Source organism: Setaria viridis, chromosome 8, assembly GCF_005286985.2.
Source record: "Setaria viridis chromosome 8, Setaria_viridis_v4.0, whole genome shotgun sequence".
Taxonomy (NCBI): domain Eukaryota; kingdom Viridiplantae; phylum Streptophyta; class Magnoliopsida; order Poales; family Poaceae; genus Setaria; species Setaria viridis.
Window position 1 is genome coordinate 2,364,243 of NC_048270.2, and position 20,045 is coordinate 2,384,287.

Below are 20,045 nucleotides of genomic sequence, written 5' to 3' on the forward strand. Positions count from 1 at the left end.
TTTTTGCAAAAACATTTCATATACATAGTGTATTTTAGATATATGTATGAAAAAAACAAAAATACAGAACCTAGCATAGACATTTCACTCAAAAAGGCCCATCGGAGGCCAACCTCGCTCTCCCTCAACTGGCCCAACTGGCCCATCCGGCCCATCCGGCCACTCGACTGCCCCCCACCGGCCCATCCCCACGCGTGATCACGCACATGCCAGAATCACGCACCACAGCCAGTCTCCAGCCTCCAGGCGCACGATCCCTAGGCGACGTCCGGCGGCGGCGGCGGCGGACCGGCGGTGGCGGGCTAGGACTGGGAGGGCGCCCGGCGGTAAGCGGCAGCGGGCGGCCTGCGCGGCGCGAAGCCGGAGCGGTGGCGGTGGGCGCGCAGCGCGCTATTTCTACAGGCCGCCGTGGGCGGCTGGGCGTGCCAGGCTTCGGCGCCGCGGCCGACGCGGGCACGCGGCGACGGACGGCCCCAAGCCCCCGAGGCCCCTACTGTCTACTGATTTGAGGATTTTGTGAGCTGCTATTCCTGATTGTTTGTGAAATTGAGGTGAGAATTTTCAATTGTTTGTCAAATTGGGATAGCACATCAACTTGCAAAATGTGGATGCTCATGAATTTAGTTCAATGTGAAATTGTAAATATCTGAAAACGTGAAATTGTGTAACTTTTAGGTTTGAACCATGAAGAGGAAGGGTAGTACCGCTACTGATTTGAGGATTTTCATGGCAAGGGCTGCTGGAAAGAAGAGACAACCTGAACCGGAGAATGTTAATCAATCTTGCAATAAAAGCCAAATGCAACTAGTGTTATTCCAAGGGCAAAGTGGTAGTGAAACAAGCACGGTACCACATGAACCAGTGAGATCTAACCAGCCTCCAGAGAACGGTACAACAGAAGATGGTGAATCCGTACCTGTGGAAGAAAATGATTCTAGTGATGAAGACAAGAATGATTATAGCATTGAGCATGATCCTGGATTGAGGGCTCCGATCTCAAGCTATGATGTCAATGACCAAGATTCAGTTAGAAGGGCATACATTGCATTGGGGCCATGTCAACCAAAGATGAAGAGGGATGCTTTTCCGCAACATGATTGTGGAGGTATGCGCCTCTTCCAACATAAGTGGTTTGCTGAATTTAAGTGGATTGAGTACAGTGTGGATAAAGATGCTGCATTTTGCTTTGTTTGCTATTTGTTCAAAGATAACTGCAAATTTCCTGGTGGAGATGCTTTTGTTGTTGAAGGGTTTAAATTGGAATATGAAAAGGAGAATTCATAGGCATGTTGGTGCTATCGATAGTGCTCATAGTGAAGCTGAAGAGAAATATAGATTGTTCATGAGACCTAAGGCATCAATCCGTGAATCTGTTGCATCAAACACTACACAGTTCAAGGCTAAGTATCTAGCTCGCTTGACATGGTCACTTAAGTGCATAAGATTTCTGTTGCATCAAGAGTTGGCTTTTAGGGGTCATGATGAAACAAAGGATTCACTCAACAAGGGGAATTTTTGGGAACTTTTAGCATGGCTGGCAGGAAACTTTGAAGAGGTTAATCTGGTGGTACTAGAGAATGCACCACAAAACTATCAGATGATAGATCACAAGATCCAGAAACAACTCATTGATGCTTGTGCTCATGAAACAACTAAATTTATCATTGACGAACTTGGTGATGAGTGTTTTGCAATTCTTACTAATGAGTCAAGTGATGCATACCTGCTGGAACAATTGGCTCTTTGTTTGCATTTTGTCAATAAAAAAGGAGAACCAGTTGAGCGGTTTCTAGGTCTTGTCCAAGTTGAAGATACTACATCATTGACTCTTAAAGAAGCAATTCAATCCTTGCTTATCAAATATCAATTGCCCCTATCCAAGGTACGTGGTCAAGGGTATGATGGAGCTAGTAATATGAAGGGTCATGTTAATGGTTTGAAGAAACTAATTATGGATGAGTCCCCTTCTGCTTATTATGTTCATTGCTTCGCCCATCAACTTCAACTAACACTTGTAGCAGTTGCTAAGGAGAATACTGATTGTGATTGGTTCTTTGGGAGACTTGCTTATTTGTTGAATGTTCTAGGGATGTCTTGTAAAAGGATCTGCATGCTTCGCATTGCTCAAGCTGAATACATGATTGAAGCATTGAAATTGGGTGAAATTGAAACCGGGCAAGGATTGAATCAAGAGATGGGCTTAGCAAGGCCAGGTGATACACGATGGGGATCTCACTACAGAACTGTAATGCATGTTATGTTCTTGAATCCTTCAATCAAGAAAGTTCTCTTTAGGATTGGGAATGAAAGTAAAGGGGCTGAGGCTAATGGAGCTCAAACTATGCTCACAGTATTTAAGTCCTTTGAGTTTTTTTTCCTGCTACACTTGATGAATGAAATATTTGGATACACAAATGACTTGTGCAATGCTTTGCAAAAGAGGGAGCAAGATATCGTAAATGCAATGGATCTTCTGGAGTTTACAAAGGTAGAACTGGATGTTTTGAGACAAGATTCTGGATGGCAAGAATTTCTTACCAAGGTCACTTCTTTTGTGAGAAGCACAATGTTAAAGTTGTTGACATGAATGGGAAGTATATTCCTATGCAAAGATCAAGACTGTTCTACAGAGGTGCCATTAATTATCACCGGTTTCATGCTGATATATTTTTGGGTGTCATTGATAGACAAGTTCAAGAGCTCAATAATAGGTTTGATGAGGTAAACACAGAGCTACTTAGATGCATGGCATCATTCAGTCCAGTCAATTCCTTTTCTGCTTTTAATGTTGAGAACTTGGTTAAGCTTGTAGGGTTCTATCCACATGACTTTGAATTTCAAGAAATAAACCAGCTTCATTTTCAGTTGCACCACTATATCAATGATGTCAGAAATAATGAAAACTTCAAAAATTTGAGAAGTCTAGCAGAGTTGTCTATGATGCTAGTTAAACAAGGAAAGGTTTCTTAGTATAAAATTGTTTATAAACTTCTCAAATTGGTGCTTGTTCTCCCTGTTGCAACTGCTGGTGTTGAGAGGGTCTTTTCTATAATGAATTTGATAAAGAACAAGAGAAGAAGTAAGATGGGATAGAAATATTTGAATGGTTGCTTGGTCACATTGATTGAAAGTGAATTCTTCATGCAAGCTAAGGATAAGGACATCATCGCTCATTTTCAAAGCATTGCAGAACGAAAGTTGTCCTATAGCTTGTAAGTTGTAATCTTTGTTACCATTTTGCTGTTTTAGCCTCTATTTATTTCACATGTTGCCACTTTGATATGTTGATCATTAGTAGCCGGACAATTTCAATTTGTGATCAATTTTATTAATCAATGATGCTACCACTTAATTCTGTGTTATAAAACTATAATTTATTCTGTCAAATTTTTTTTCTTGCCATCTCCAATTTTAAATACCCATAGTCCAGATCTTGCACCCGCCCACTGGTGCCCATGATGTACGTGGGCAAACCATCCAGAACCGAGTTGATCAGAACAGTGCGACCTGCTGGGTTTAGCAGGGTGGCTTGCCAGCCTGCCAGATATTTGTCAACTTTTGCAATCAGGGGAGCAAAGGCAGACAGTGGCAGCTTTACATTGGACAGTGGTAGTCCAAGGTAGACCTGAGGGAAGACCTCTTGCTTGCAGCCCAGGATCTTAACCAGCCGGGGGAGCAGACGAGGAGAGACATGCATCGGTACCACTGTGCTTTTGGTGAAGTTAATCTTCAGTCCAGTGGCCTGGGCAAAGGATTCCAACAATTGTTTCAGGCACCGCACATCAGCCACTTCAGCCCTAACCAGGATCAGGTTATCATCTGCATACTGGAGCACTGGGCACGAGTCTTCGGTGATTGGGTGCCTGACAGCACCGTCTTGCTTGATCAACTTCTGCAGGACATCGGCGACTAACAGAAACAGGTACGGTGAGAGGGCATCACCTTGACGTAGACCCCTTTTGCAAGTAATCCATGGTCATGGACTTCCATTCACAAGGACAGCTGATCGCGACGAGGTAAGGAGGTGCTTGATCCAGCTATTCCAGGTGTCGGGGAAGCCACGGGCTTGCAGAATACAGAGAAGGCTCTCCCAGGAAACTGAATCGAAAGCTTTGGCAAAGTCAAGTTTGAGCACCAGTGTAGGGTGCCGTCTGCGGTGGCAGCACTGCACAAGTTCAGTAGCATAGACGAAGTTCTCAGAAATCGATCTTCCCCGGAGGAAACCAGTCTGATCAATGTCGATGATGCTGTGTATCTCTTGCTGCAGACGCGGAGTATCTTGGTGAGGACCATAACCGGGCAGTTTTGCAGGGACACAGGTCGGAAGGACTGCGGTGCTGTTGTCCTTGGGTGCTTGGGCAGGAGGCCAATGTGAGCACGGTTGATGCGCTCCAAGTCAACCTGACCAGCATGGAAAGCAGTGAGGAAACTCATCAAATCTGCTTGAACATCATTCCAGGCTGCACGGTAAAGCCCCGGGCCTATCCCGTCCGGACCAGGAGCACTGTTGGCGTTCATGGCGCGAATGGCGCTGCTGGCTTCAGACTCTATGAACGGAGCAATTAGCTTGGCGGCGTTAACTCGAGGCTGGTCTTCATACAGAGAGGTGATGCTGAAGTCCCATGAAGTGGAGTCAGCTTGCCCCAGAATCCCTGTGTAGTACGCTGTGAGCGAAGCAGTCTTCCCTTCATGCGATGAATGAAAGATCCCGCCGTCCTCGATGACCTTTATCTGATTTCGTCGGAGGCGGATGGATGCCCGGGCTTGGAAGAACCGTGTGTTAGCATCACCCTCCTGCACTGCCTTCATTTTCCCTCTCTGTTTCCATCTGGCCGCCCGCTCACTGATGTAGAGCGACAACCGTTCTTGGCATAATTGGCACAAGCAGCGTTCGCCTGCAGACAGGGTACGCATTTCTTCGAACAAATCAAGTACCTTAATGAAGAGGTAATTGTAATAGAGGCGGGGGGGGGGGGGGGGGGGGGGGGGGGGGGGGGGGGAGAGACCTGTGCTTACGCGACCAAACCTTTGCAGCGTGTCATAGAGATTTGATTCGAGCCACCAGGGTAGCAGCAGCGTCAGACAGTGTTGGCCCATGAGACCAAGCAGGCATCACCTTAGGGAGGAACTGTTCGTGAAGGAGCCAGGATCGTTCAAGCCGGAAGACCTCAGGCTTAGGAATGTTAGTAGTGATAGACACCTGAAGTGGGACGTGATCCGAAGTAGCTCGTGTCAGGGAGGTGAGGGTTGAGTTGGGGAATTTGTCACTGAAATCAGTGTTGATGAACACTCGGTCTAGCCTTGCAAGAGTGGGAGTAGAGCGTTGGTTACTCCAAGTGAAAGATCGAACCAGGAGAGGGAGCTCAATCAACGAAAGACTGTGGATGGCACTGTTGAAGGCATCGGCAAGAGATTGGTTGAAAGGGCTAGTATTCTTCTCGTGTGCGTATCGAGTGAGATTAAAATAGCCCAGGATCATCCAGGGCCGGCTATGTGAGTGGCTAGATCCTGAAGTTCATGGAGGAAGATGTCAGTGTCACGGTGATCTCTGGGTGCATAAATGTTGGTGAGGGAGGAGTAGTAGTCAGAGGCAGAAGTGGAGAGGATGGTGGTAACCGAGTTTTTCCTCAGGATATAGCCATCTAAGTTGAAAACAGAGGTGTTCCAAGCCGTCAGGATGCCACCTCTAGTTTCATTGGCAGGAACTTCAGAGAAACCATTCAGTTGCGGTGGGTGTAAAGAGCAGAGACGTAAGTTTGTGAGAGCGCTTAATTTTGTTTCTTGTAAACAAACAACGTGTGGGGGTGTGCTAGAGTGACAGAATCTTTCACCAAATCACATTTCTCAGTTCTACCAAAGCCACGAACATTCCATGATAGCACGGTTAAATCGAGGAGTTTAGGATTCATGATAGCAAAGTTCAATAACAACAGGACGCCGCCCAGAACATGGACGGGAGCTAACCGAGACGAGATACAGGGGCACACGGCCATGGAACTGACAAACCGGAGATGATAACAAAGGAATAACAAGAAGAAGAACACAGAAACAAAGGACAAGACGCCTCAAGCCTGTCTTTTTTTTTTTTAGGATAACGATGGGGAACTGAGGCAGCGGGGGTAAGGGGTAGCTGTTTCTTTTTTTTTTAGGGGCGAAACGGCCCAGCCCACCAAAAGGAGCTGGCAGGCCACCTCCACCCACCGGCCCAGGAGGAGGCGGTCCATAAGCAGGAGGCGGAGCCAGCCCACCCAGCGTGGGCCACCATGCGGCCCAGGGCCAGGAGGACGAGGGAAGAAAGGGCGTAGCTGCCCCTGGGCGTTGAGCTGCTCCTCTCGCCGCCAGACCCGCAGCTATAGAGGCCGCCCGGCCCTAGCCCGGCCCTAGCACGAAAAGGCCCGGCACGAAATGGCCCGGCACGAAATGGCCCGATCCCTCTGTCGTGCCGTGCCGTCGTGCCGAACAGGCAGCCCAGGTCCGGCACTACGGCCTTTTTTTAGGGCCGGACCGGCACGGTGGCACGGCAGGCACTAGCGTGCTAGTGCCGGGCCAGGCACTAAGGTCTCAATGACCACTCATACTCATTAACACAACATACACAAGTCATTTATCTATAAAAGAACATTAGATTTTAACTTCAACAGAATAAAATCATCTTATCAAACTTCACAAATCACAAATCAACACATCACAGATCAACATCACAGAGAGACAAGAGATTATAAATTATAAGTTTGAGCTGGTGCAATGGCTGCCTCATTAAAAACCTATCCAGTTAAAACTCACACCTCGTGAGAAAAAACCCTGGATAGGAAAAAAGAGTACAGTCCAGCTCAATCAAATAATAGTTCTAAAACTTAAGTTATTACAGGCCAGTGTTACACTTCTGAATTCTCAGCGACATCTAGGTACAAATTAGCAAAACTCTCCTCAAGTTCTTCATCCTCTATTAAGTTATGATGTCTTGCTTCTGCAGCCTCCCAATCCTTGACGCAAGAAAGCATCTCGACCGTCTCCGGTTTCAATCGACGCCGCCTCTCCTCAATGATCCTGCCAGTAGTGCTGAAAACAGATTCTGATGAAACTGTGGAAACAGGAACAGAAAGAACATCTCTAGCTAAGATGGACAGAACAGGATAAGTTCTTTTATGCTCATGCCACCAAGATAAGATGCTGACGTTATCATCAAAATGGGTGACAGTGTCACTGTCCAAGTAGGTAGAGAGTTCATTGCCAATACCCATACCACTTGCAGTTGTAGTAGTGCTTGCTGCTTGCAGCAAAGCACTTGCAGATAACCTTCTAGACAAAGCAAGAGGCAAAGAGGGAGGAGGGGTGGAGAAAGAAGTACCAGGGAGATCATGAATTCCAAAGGCAGATACACCAGAATCTGAACCAGTGGAAAAAATATCATCCCAAGCACTAGTTTTCTTACCAGAAGTGGATGGAGGTGGAGGAGTTTGCAATTTTACTGCACCAAACTTGTCATCATACAGTTTAAATGCAGTAGACAGTTCAGCTCTAACATCAGTGAAGTAAGCAGAATAATCAGTACCAGTAAGACTAGATAACAACCTGAGCACATTTTGAAAAACCTTTCAATTTAGCTCTAGGGTCCAATATGAATGCAACAGAATAAAGCATAGGAATGTCTCTCCAGTACTTAAGATAGTAATCTTTCATAGGAACAACAACATGCCTAAGCAATTCATCATTTTCATAATGTCTAAGATGCTTAGCAATCAAAATGAGTTGATGCAACATAAGTGGAGAGGTAGGATAATAAACACCAGATAGTGCAACAGTACAATTATAAAAGAGTTCAAAGAAGGATAGCATACTCTGTGCAACAGTCCAATGATCTTCTGTCAACAGTAAAGGATCTCTTTCACCCCTAGGATAGTTAGTCTCAATGAAAATATTAAATGTCTGTCTGTAAGGGAGCAAATGCTTGAGCATGAGATAAGTGGAGTTCCACCTGACTTCCATGTCCAAACCAAACTTTCTAGGACAAACATTCACAGCTAAACAAAATCTCTTAAATGCAGCAATGCGCTGGTTAGAAGCATTGATGAAAGATATTGCAGATCTAAATGCATCTAGATATGGCTCAATCAGACTAATGGCAGATTTAACCATGAGATTGATGATATGACAAGCACAACGCTGATGTAAGAACAATGATCCAACATAAGCAGCTAATTTAGGACTAAGTTTCTCCATAGCAGTAGTATTAGCAGAGGCATTATCCAAAGTAACAGAAAACACCTTTAAAATCAAACCATACTCCTCTAGCACACTAGTCACACGGTCAGAAATATTCTGGCCAGAGTGAGCTTCATCAATAAGCCTTAAACCAATAAACCTCTTCTCTAATTGCCAATCAGCATTAACATAATGAGAAACCACACTAAGGTAATCTTCCTTAGCATTACCAGACCAGATATCAGAAGTGATAGACACAGATGAAACGGCAACAAATGATTCAATAAGCTTAGCACGGCAATCAGTAAAGTACTTGCACATATCTCTAGTGGTTGATTGCGTAGAAATAGTAGAAAACCTAGGATTATGAGCAAGTTTAATATACTCTTCAAAAGCAGGAGATGCACCGAAACACAGAGGAAGATCTAGTCTAGCAATCAAACGACATAATTGAGTACGAGCTACCTCAGCAGAGTAATCCCATTGACGGACAGAACCGTCAGGGTTGAAATGGATCAGAGACTGGGAATTACGAACCTTAGCCCTCCTGTTTGGGCATTTCTCAACATGCCTGTTGAGATGGCCAGTGCCAATGGAAGATCTTGCAGCATATATAATGCCACAATGATTACACTTGGCAGAGACCCTTACCTTCTTCCCATTGATGTCCTTGAAGATCTTTTCAAAGTCCTTCCAGCACTCAGAGGTGGTGGAACGGGACCTCTTGGTGCCACTGCTCACCATGTCTGGATCAGCATCAGGTGCTTCTTGACCAGCAGGTGGTGCTTCAGTCGCAGCTATGTCGATTGGATCGACAGCGCTACGACCGAAGAGCTCGTCCCGCTCTGCCTCCATGTCACTCTCATCATCACCTCGCTGGCCCATCATCCGAAGCTCGTCGTTGATGGTGTGCTCCTGGAAATCATCACCGCCGTCCATCGCCGACGCTCTGGTCCCTCAACGGATCAACCTCGAACACAAAACAAGAACGAGTCAGGAGAAGAACACCAACAAATTAGTAGAAGAACACCAGCAGACAACAACGCAACGGCTTACCAACGAATCCGGAGCACCAGAGCGCACGGCAATGGTCAACGAACAACGGATCTGGAGCACAGAGCCAGGGAGGAGCGAGAGGAGGCAACAGGACAGTGGATAGAGGAGTGGGCGAGAGCGAGAAGTGGGGGAAGAAGACAACAACGCAACGGCTTACCAACGAATCCGGATCACCAGAGCGCACGGCTAGGTGAACTAACAACGGATCTGAACACCGGAGCTAGGGAGGAGCGAGAGGAGGCAGGCGTTGGGGGAAGAAGAACACCAACGAATCAGTAGAAGAACACCAACAGACAACGGTCGGGAGGCGAGGGGGGCTAGCGGCGCCGGTAGGCGGCCGACGCCGGCCTTCGGTTGCCGGAGAGGGAGGAGGCGACAGGAGGAGGGGGTTGGGGGAAGAAGAAGATGAAACTAGAACGAATCAGTAGAACACCAACAGACAACACCACAACGGTCGGGAGGCGACGGGGGCCAGCGGTCGCCGGCGAGGGAGGAGACGAGAGAGTGGAGGCGGAGAGGAGGAGAGCCAGAGGCGGCGACCGGCGAGCCGGCGAGGCGTGCGGGAGGCGGAGAGCCAGAGGAGAGCGAGAGCCGAGAGGAGAGCGAGATCCAGATCCAGAGCGAGAGAGCGGCGGGGAGGGGAAGGAAATGAGCTAGGGTTTGCGGCCGAGCGGGCCGACGCGCCAGCGGGCTTATATACCCCCTCCCCAACGGCTCGATCCAACAGTCGGGAGGCGACGGGATGCCGGAGATCAACGGTCGGGAGGCGAGGGGCGCGGGGGTGTCGGGCCAGCATCGGGCCGGCCCAAAAATTGTGCCGGGCTCGTGCTGGCCCAGCGTGCCGGGAATGCGGCCCAGGCCCGGCACTATCATCGTGCTGGGCCGGCCCGAGCACTATTCCCCTCGTGCCGGGCCCGTGTTCGTGCCGGGTTTTTTAGTGCCGGGCCTCGGGCCGCCCAGTGGGCCTGGCCCATTTGGAAAACTTTGCCCGCAGCACCTCGATCCGGATAGTGGTGCCGAGTGCCGGCACTGCCGGGCTGGGATTGGCAACCCAGAGGTCATCGGGGAGGTGCTGCACTTTGAGATGCTCGACGACGACACGCATGGAGGAGTAGTCGCTGTTGAGACACTCCTGATTGATCTCCACCACCGTGCCGCGAGCTTGCGGAAGGCCGCTGGGATGTGGCGCTCCTTCCAGTGTTCCAATGGGAAACCCGTCGCCGGGACCGCCACCAACCACTAGAGAATGGCAAGGAAGCGATTGGAAGCTTCCTCAAACTTCTCCAGCGTGACGCGGCCCCCATCGTGGATGATGGGGATCTCCTCGACAACGGCGTCCCGCAGCATTTGCGAGTCGTCGAACACCAACATCATGGTTCTCATGGATGAGGGGAACATGCGGTAGTGGACTGCGTTCGCCACGGAGCAGATCGCCACTCTAATGAATAGCACTGGATTGGCGATGGGGGCGTCCTCGTTGAGGAAAGCGTAGGCGACGCGGTGCGCGAACTCCATGTTCCCCTCCAGCATCCGCATAAGGTCCGTTTTCGGGGTCCTCCGGTCGCTTCACGGAAGCCGTGCGCATGGGCTACCCCTCCGAGTCCACCTCGTCCTCGTCAGAGGGGAGGTCACCCGGGATGAAGTCATCGACGTCATCCGTCCCGCCATGAAGAGGCGGAGCAGGAACCTGGTCTAGCCCCGCAATGCATATCGGTGACGCCACAAGTGGCGGAGAGCGGTGCCCGGGGGAGCCGGCATCCTCCGACGGGGCGCGATCGCTCGGGGACCCTAGGATGTACACATCGAAAAGGGTAGGGAGGTTGTGGGAGCTGGGGGAGCAGCGTAGAGGAGCATAGCGCACGGTGGACGTCGGAGAAGGCGGCGCGGGCGACACGGCAGCTAGAGGGGTAGGCGTGAACTCGAAGTCGGGGGCGGTGGAGTGGGTTGCAGGTAGGCGTGAATGGCGGCGGGGTGACGAGAGGGGAAGGTGGTGGTGCTGCGGAGATGGGAGGGGTGGTGCTGGTGTCGCAGGTGGTGTATGGCACAGGGTGGACAGGCATATGGGTGGTGGGGACAGGAACGGTGAGCTGGCGTGGCCTTGCGCGATGGCTAGTTGGATGTCTTGCACCAGTGCTCCATGTGCCCAGAACACTACTAGGGAAAATGACTTTAGTATCGGTTGGGGACCCCTTTAGTATCGGTTTTGTAACCAGTACTGATTGTTCGGTACTAAAGGGGGCCCTTTAAGACCGGTTGATATAACCGGTACTAAGTATTAAAAAATTAAAAAAAATCCCCCCGACCCTCGCCCCTCCGCCGGCCCCCTCCCACCGTCCTCTACCGCTGGCCGCCGTCGCCCTCTACCCTGCCTCCGCCCCTCCCCGCCCCTTCCACCTCTACCGCCGACGCCCCTCCACCTCGCCACCCCATCCCACCGATCCGCCCCGTCGCTCCCTCTGCTTCACCAACAACCATCGCAGCTTCGTCAACGACAACCTCAACTACTCGTCTCGGCTAGAGAACTAGTCAAGGACAGTCTACTTCGACTACTCGTCTCGACTAGAAAACTAGTCAAGGATGAACTACTTCAACTACTCGTCTCAACTAGAAACTGGTCGGGAGAAGCATCACACCATCGAGGACTAGTAAGAATCAACTCCAACTAGTCGACTTCAACAACCGTTGCGGCTTCATCAACAACCACCATGACTTCAGTGATAATCATCCACGAATCAAGCTAAGTCACTTTTCTAATTATTTTTTGGTTTGTTTTCCACATGCAGAACAACTCGCCGACTACGTATGTGTACGTCTCTTGACGGGAATTACCCTCCAGAGCTACACTTCACCGACTACCTATTTGTGTACGTCTCTCGATGGGAATTACCCTCCGGAGCTACACTTCACCGACTACTCGTTGGAGGGCAGCAAACTCCTGAGCGCAATCGCGCGCTCTTTTTGTCGCAATGCTGACTACTTTTGTCTTCTCTTAGCCATTGATAATCTTCTTGAGTAGAACACACCTTAATTCGTGAAAGCCTCAGGTGCACCTGTTACGCCTAAGTGCTAGCACACATACACGAGACAAAGATCTCAGCTGTGCAAATGGCAGTGCCCGTACGTGTATACGAGACAAAGATCTCACACACGCATTGGCTGCATCTAAACGGGGATTGAGAGCCTGAACGTAATAGGCTAACTACTCGAGAGAGATATGGCCGAAATAAGAGCATGACACAAAATGTTTATATTGATCACTGAACAAATTTCAGTAGTTTCAATATTCTACAAATACGCTACATAATGTATACATCTTTTTTTTCAGAACAAGCTTTGGCGACGACGCTCCAGGATGCTAAGCATACCTCCAAAGGCATAGACTAGTTCCCGAACTCGGGGGCTAAGCGCCAATTACTGCTCGGAATATCTCCAATGGCTCAGCTAGCTTCCAAGCTTGGGGGCTAAGTGCCAATAAGTACTCTACGTGGTTCCTTCGGCTCACCTGGCGCATAAGCTCGGGGATTGGATGCCGCAAAACTACTCGGATGATGACTTGCGTGAACATTTGAGACCCTTGAGTTGATTATTCAATCAATCCAAGACTCGGGGGCTGATAAGCTACACCCAACAATTGATTTTTTCAAGTTGAAAGAGAAAGATTCAAAATTTTATTGACCCTCAGCCTGATTCTATGATTCAACCTAAGGCTCGGGGGCTACTCCATATAGAGTGCGACTTTCGCCGCCCTCCATATATGAAGACTACAATATCAAGATCATCAAGGCTTTCAGCACACCATAGCCTCATGGAAGCCTTGAGAAACTTTGAAGATTCAGCCAGACAAAGTACTCGAAGAGCATCAAAACTACTCGGCGAGGATCTTAAAAGTACTCGAAGGCATTCAGCTATGAAGCGCTCGGGGGCTTGTTAGGGATAGATCCCCAGTACCCACAAGGAAGGAAGAAGACAAACTCCTAGTAGGATTCCACCATAATCCTACTAGGACTCATAACTTGTAATCCTACTAGGACTCCTCCTGGTAATCGACTAGTAATCCTACCCCCTGAAGTATATAAAGGAGGGCAGGGGTACCTTGATCGGCACCTCAACTCAGGACAACATGAGGGTAAATCCTCATACCTCAACACCCAAGCGTAGGGCGCAATATACAATACTACAAACAGGACGTAGGGTATTACGCTACTCTGGCGGCCCGAACCTGTATAAATCCGTGTCTTGTGTCCTCGCTTTTACCTTCAAGTTCCAGGTCTGGCGATTCCCCACCAACCAATCTACTACCTCGGGTACCCCCTTGGTAGGTTGCCGGGCATAAAACACCGATAGGTGGGGGCTCCACCCAGTACTAAAGGGGGTCACGGGGGCCTCCTCGAGTACTATCTGTTAGGCTCGGTACTAATGCTCACATTAGTACCGGGCCAAAATGCAACTGGTACTAAGCCTCAGGACGAAAGGTCCATTCCCTAGTATTGGAAGCACCACACCGCCGGCAACGAATGGGATCGTGGCAAGCACTCACAAGGTGGTCGGAGGCCAAACAACGGAAGCAACCTTGGCTTGGGGGCTAAAAAGCAGTGGGTGGCTGGGGACAAGGGGGAGCTGCCAGACTTAAAGCCGCCAGCAGGTAGCCGTTTGGTGCGTATGCAGTAATGGCGGTGGAGGGTTTTAGGGGGAGTTAGGGCACATCAAGTTCGGGGCGTACGAGGGCGTGGACGTGTCTGCTCGAGGTAGGGGAAGGAGAGGTGGGGAGCTCGAGGCAGAAGGGGTGGGGAGCTGCAAGAGATATGCATATCTACGTGTAGGCGGTCGAGCGTCAGCAGCGTGTCGTGCTCAGTGTTGGCTGTCACCTGTTGGGGGAGCGTACGGGGTAGTACCTTGAGCTCTAGGACGCGACAGCTGTGTGAAAGGAATCGGTGCTCGTAGCCTAAGAGGGGGAGGGGGTGAATTAGGCAACTTAAAAACTAAACCTATAGCTTCCACTAGTTGCATCAAAAATATAAACTAGATCATGCTATCTAGATATGCAATCCATGGTTGATCTAGTGTAAAACCCTCATCCCAAAATAAGTTTTGTAACCTATAGACAATCCTATCAAGATACTACTCTAGGAAAGTAAGGCACACAAGTTGCAAGTATGAAATGCGGAAACGTAAGGAAGGGATGAGGGGAAACAAACTCTTGACACAAGGATTTATCCCTTGGTACTAGGTACTAAGCCACCACTAGTCCATATTGTTGAAATACTGACACAAGAGTATTGTTTCCTAGTCACCAAGTCTCTCCCAAGGTGCTCCTTGACTTGCCACAAAGGCTCGGACACTAAGTCTCACGCCAAGTCCCTCGGTCACCTTGATGTTGTCTCCACTAAGAAGCTTCTCCATGAAGGAAGGGTGTCTCCACGTCCCCCGCACAAGGTTGTCGATGCCGCTCCACACTAAACCGGAGGGTCGAAGACTTGCCGACAAGCCACCAAGGCTACAAGGCGTCGGCACACCACTAGTACAGCGGTGGTTCGCTCTAGAACCTGATCACAAGGTCAGCACACCTTGCACTCACTCCTCTCTAGGCCTATCCTAGCACTAGTCACTCTCCTAAGCTTGTGCTAAGCCTTTGATAGATCACTTAAGCACTTTTGGTGGCATGGATGTGTTCTTATTGAGTTTTGGTGTTTAATGCATCCCTGGACACTCCAGCTTCTCCAAATGGGTGAGTGGTAGGGGTATAAATAGCCCCAAGGTCTCAAAGAGCCGTTGCTCCAACGACTAGTGAAAAAGGATACCATCCGGGATGTTCTGATGGTCTACTTTTAGCCTGCATCGGAACATCCGGTGCAACTAGCTATTGGCTCCCTACACACAAGTTTCTCAGGAATTCATCCAACGCTTTATCCGATGACCCCATCGGATCATCCAGTGCCACTATTGACATCACATAGCCGTTGGATCCCCCTAACATCATTTCTCCGATGCTTTCTCCGATGGTGCCGTCGGATCATCCGGTGATGAAGAACTTTTACCCAAAATCTCTCTGGAATTTCTCAAAGAAAATATGATTCGTCCGACGGTCAACTCCATAGGGCATGAAAACATCTGGTACTATAGGGTTTCCTCTGCCTCCTCAGTGAATTGCTCCAATGCCTGTAAAATTACCCCCATCGGATCATCCGGTGCACTAGAGTTTTTCCATGTTTTTCCCGTTCCACCAATTGCACCGATGGTTGCTCCGACACTTCTCAGGTGGGGCATCGGAATATACGCTAGTGCATTTTTCATTCCAATTCGTCCAATGCAAGTACCAAAGATACCGTCACTTGGAATTTATTGGCTGTTTTTCAACATTGGTTCAATTATATGAGAATCGAGCACTAGAATATAGCCAATAATACGAACAAGCTATTGGCTATATTTCAAAACATGTTACGGTCATAAATAATAATGACATATGAAAATAAGTCAATCTAAATATATATCTAAGGGGACATACAGTTTATGGTGACAAAAATAGCCTTTTACATTAATCTTGCTGGGTATGCTAGTAATTTTTCATTTAATTTAATCCAGAAACAAAAAATATATAGCATGATAGTAAACATAAAACTCCAGCAACTCCAGCAAAAAATCCAGCCAAACACCCCAGCTCCAAAACTCCATGGAGTTGCCAACTCAATGAAGCTGTAGTGCAAATGGGGGTGGAGTTTTGAAGAACCTCTTTTGCTACTCCAGAACCACCTTTTTTGAACCTCCTCGTGGAGTTGGTGGGTAATTACCCACCAATGCCACTGGTTACACAAAAAACGATTCATTTCTTTTTCCTCCCGAGAATCCCCCGCGTCTGTTTCCTCCTATGTGCACTTCCCCGCGCTTTCTCCCATGATAGTTTCCTCTATTCTGCGCCGCTGCCACTAGGTTCCCTGCTGGTCGCCGGCCGCCGGCTGCTAGGAGATCCCCACCGTCTGCCACCCGCCCAAGCCCCAGCGACTGCCGGCCGCCCAACCCCCAAGCCTATTAGCGCATCTCACAATGGAGGTTCATGTTCCTTTACTCTCCAAATGCCGCACAATTGTATCACTTTAATTTGATGATGAAAAATTCTTGTGCTTGTGTTTTTCTTTAGGTTCTACGCTTTCTTGATTTCTGCTATTATAATATAATGCAGGGATACATTGCATCAGATGATATCAATGTTCCTTCCGAGCAGGACAGGGTTAGGTGAAGGAGGGTTTGCCAATGGGGAACTGGAAGAAACCACCATCGACATGTTCAAGTCAGATGGGTCTAATATCACCCAATGCCTAGTACACATATATTTCCTCTATATATATATACTTATAAGCGGTTGTGATTACTCGATAGGTTTTATACGTATTTCATCTTGATTTCCCATGGATGCAGGTAGAGACGGTGACATAACATGCTAACACTATTTCTTGCCTGCAGGGCATTGACTCAAGTGTTGGCATATTCCTGATGAAGAAAAGCAAGAAAACACTCTCGACGTTGTCGCACCAGATGGTAATTACATTGTTGCTGATGAAGAAAAACATGAAACTATACTTGATGTGGTCTCATCAGAGTTACATGGAACACCTCCCCACTAACAGTGTCTCCGAGAAGCTCGCCGGGTTCATGATACAACCTCATCAAGAGGATTCTTCTAGCATTGTTAACTCTTGACTTCATCGAAGAGACTACGAAGGGAAGGTGCATCCTAGTTTTCCTCATGAGAATTCTTCTAGCATCAGGCTTCCAGGTTGGTGCTATTCCTATCAAAGGCTACAAGTTTCTAGCCTATGAGTGCTATTATTCGGGCCATGGTTCTTCGTGCTGAATGCTGGTCTATTTATTGTATGGTCGCTTGTTCAAAGCCAAGGTCCTACAGTGGGTCCTTGAGGGCTCATGACAAGATTCTCCCAATTCGATAAGTTTGCATAGTTTTCACATGATGCTTGGCCTGACCTCAATAAGGACGGACAAGAATCTTGCAAATGCTCAGGTGGTGCAGTATTTGGGGACAAACATCTTTGTCATGTCTCCATCATTGCATCAGTCCGTATCTTCAAAGAGCTGGGCACATACTTTTGGTCAGTGGGCCTCTGTGGCTGCACCTATCCATGTGCTCGGGCACTAGGAACTGATTCAAGAATCAACTTTTTCTTCTTTAACCACTGGACTTATTATCCTAATCCCTTCAATGCTCGGTGGATACTCCTATGGAGTGCGTCTTGTGACGCCCACCATATCCTTCGCTTCGACTTTTTGGATGCCCAACATCCATCAACTCGACACTCAACTTCGCTTTGCGCATTGGCTCTGTGTTCACTCGAATTTTCTTCTTTTTTTCATTATTGCGTAGCCTCTCCGTCACCATGACACTATCGTAGCTTTAGTCGACTTTATTTCAAGCTTCACTGTGATGACCTCAAGTTCCTATTTGCCTACATATCGCTTGAGGGCTTGAGGGATATGGGTACCCCATGGGTCCCTACCGACTAGGATACTAGCTGGACCTGACAAGTGGGCCCGCTCGACTAGGGTGTGCGGGCTGAGGACATGAAGATACTAGGAGTACAAACCAAGGAAACCAGATAGTTCAAATCTACTCGGATATCATCGAACGCGTATTGTAATCTAACTCAGATCACCTTCCATGTAACTACCGAGTAGATTAGATTTAAGCTGACTTGTAACCTTAGGTCGTCAGCCTATATAAGGCAGCCAAGGGTGCCCCCGAGTGTAATAGATCTCATACTAGCAACACAATCCACGCATACATGACGTAGGGTATTACTCTCCGGAGGCTCGAACCTGTTTAAAACCCTCATCTCCCTTGTGTTCTCACAATCACCTTCGAGTTCTTGGTTTCGCAATCGCCCTCACCTACAAATCAACCATAGTATCAATCTCAAAGTGTTGGAGATATGCCCTAATGGCAATCATAAAGATGATGATATTCCATTGTGTCCATGATTTATATTGTGTTCCTTGAATATCCATTAAATGCTACTTGAATTGATTTGCAATTATGTGAATTGTATGTGAAACTCTTTACTTGTATGGTTATTCTAAAGTTGTCCCTAGTCGGAGTTCATGTGAGGACACACATGAATATTAGACTAGTACATGTATTAGTTGATGACTATGTTTCACAAGTCATGGACATGGAGATGTCAAATTAATAATGTGGGTACATGCAGAGACATGTGCTAGAACTGACCCAACACGAGACGTAGTTACATAGTTCTCTTTACACAACGTGTACATTTTGTCCTTAGATCTGAGATTGTTGCATGTACTCAAGATGTGAATCGACTTACTTCGGGCTGTCAAACGCTACTCCGTGACTGGGTAGTTATAAAGGTAGCTTTCGGGTTTGTCAGGAAGCATGCTGTGAGGCATGATCAGTCAAGATGGAATTTGCCCCTCTCTACCTGAGAGACATATCTCTTGGCCCCTCGAGTGATTGGATCCGGAAATGCATGGCCATGCTACGTGAGGTTAAGAGGTAACCTAGAAAGGGATTTCGAATCATAGGATCGAGAAAGAGAGGTCATCTTGGAGCTAGACCAAATATTGTGAGGCAAAGGGAATAGCATGTACGTGATGTTGTGATGGTTCATCTAATATGATCTTCGTATGTGTATAGGAGTTGGCATGTCTTGCTAGAGGCCACTACCAACTATTGGCCGAGTAGGAGTACTCGTGTCATGTCTATACGTATATGAACCTATAGAGTTGCACACTTAAGGGGCTGGAAGCTCAATGAGGATATGATCCGAATTGGACCAGGTTTAGTAGTACTAATGGGCCTCGGACCTAGAGGCCCATCAGGGACCCCTATATATTGAGGGGTGGGGGCAGCTTAGGGTTTCAACCTTTTGGCCGAGCATCCGCCGCACCTCCGACACCCTCGCCGAGTTGCACTCGCGGATCTAGCAGTCCGGTTTGCGACGCTTCCTCCCCGCACGTGTGGATACCTTGGAGGTGTTGCATCTACAGCACTTGGATGAGCCGCTGCTCCACGTGGACGAGCCGCTTGGATGAGCCGATGCACGTGGATGAGCCGCTACATGAGAAGGACACCGCTGCACGTGGACGAGTTGCTGCACGAGGAGCTGCTTGACGTGGACATGTTCGACTACACTGTGCCGACGTGTGATCGACTATACTACCCCGACGCGCTTCACCAACTTCCGCATTTGCGCGTCTAGTGGTAATCCCGTGATCTATAACAGCAGTATTCCTGGTTTATGTGGTAGAAAATTTTGTTTTGCACTAGCGTAGCCTACCTTGTAACCCTTCACAAAGTTAGCGAACCTCACAAACTGCAAGCACCTTCCCAGCCTCTAGACGAGATACCACTACCTCCACCAAATCTACCCAATCAAATAGCTAAAGCCGAGTAAAATAATGCCCAAAACAACAACCCCAAAGCCCTACCCACCTACGGCATGATAATGCCAATATCGGGAGGATCCTCACAAGAACTCGAAAATCTAAAAACCAATTCAAACGCCTTGCCCACCTATGGCATGATCATGCCAATAGCATGTGGATCCTCTCTAAAGTTTGAGAACAAAAGACAAAGGTGAAATTACTTTAGACAAGTCCATTCGATCATCCGTGATGGGCCACCAGCCAAGCTAGAATGGGCGCACATGCCCATCTCCTTCATGGAAAAAGACTTTAAACTCAAAACATTCTCGCATAATGATGTGATGGTGATCGAGGCTACCGTTGCAGGATGGAAAATTGGAAAAGTGCTAGTCGGT

General features: G+C 48.2%; 1 pseudogene; it reads left to right on the forward strand.

Moving 5' to 3' along the window:
* Positions 1-684: 684 nt before the first annotated feature.
* LOC140223552 (uncharacterized) lies at positions 685-2,028 on the forward strand (annotated as a pseudogene).
* The last annotated feature ends 18,017 nt before the right edge of the window (positions 2,029-20,045 follow it).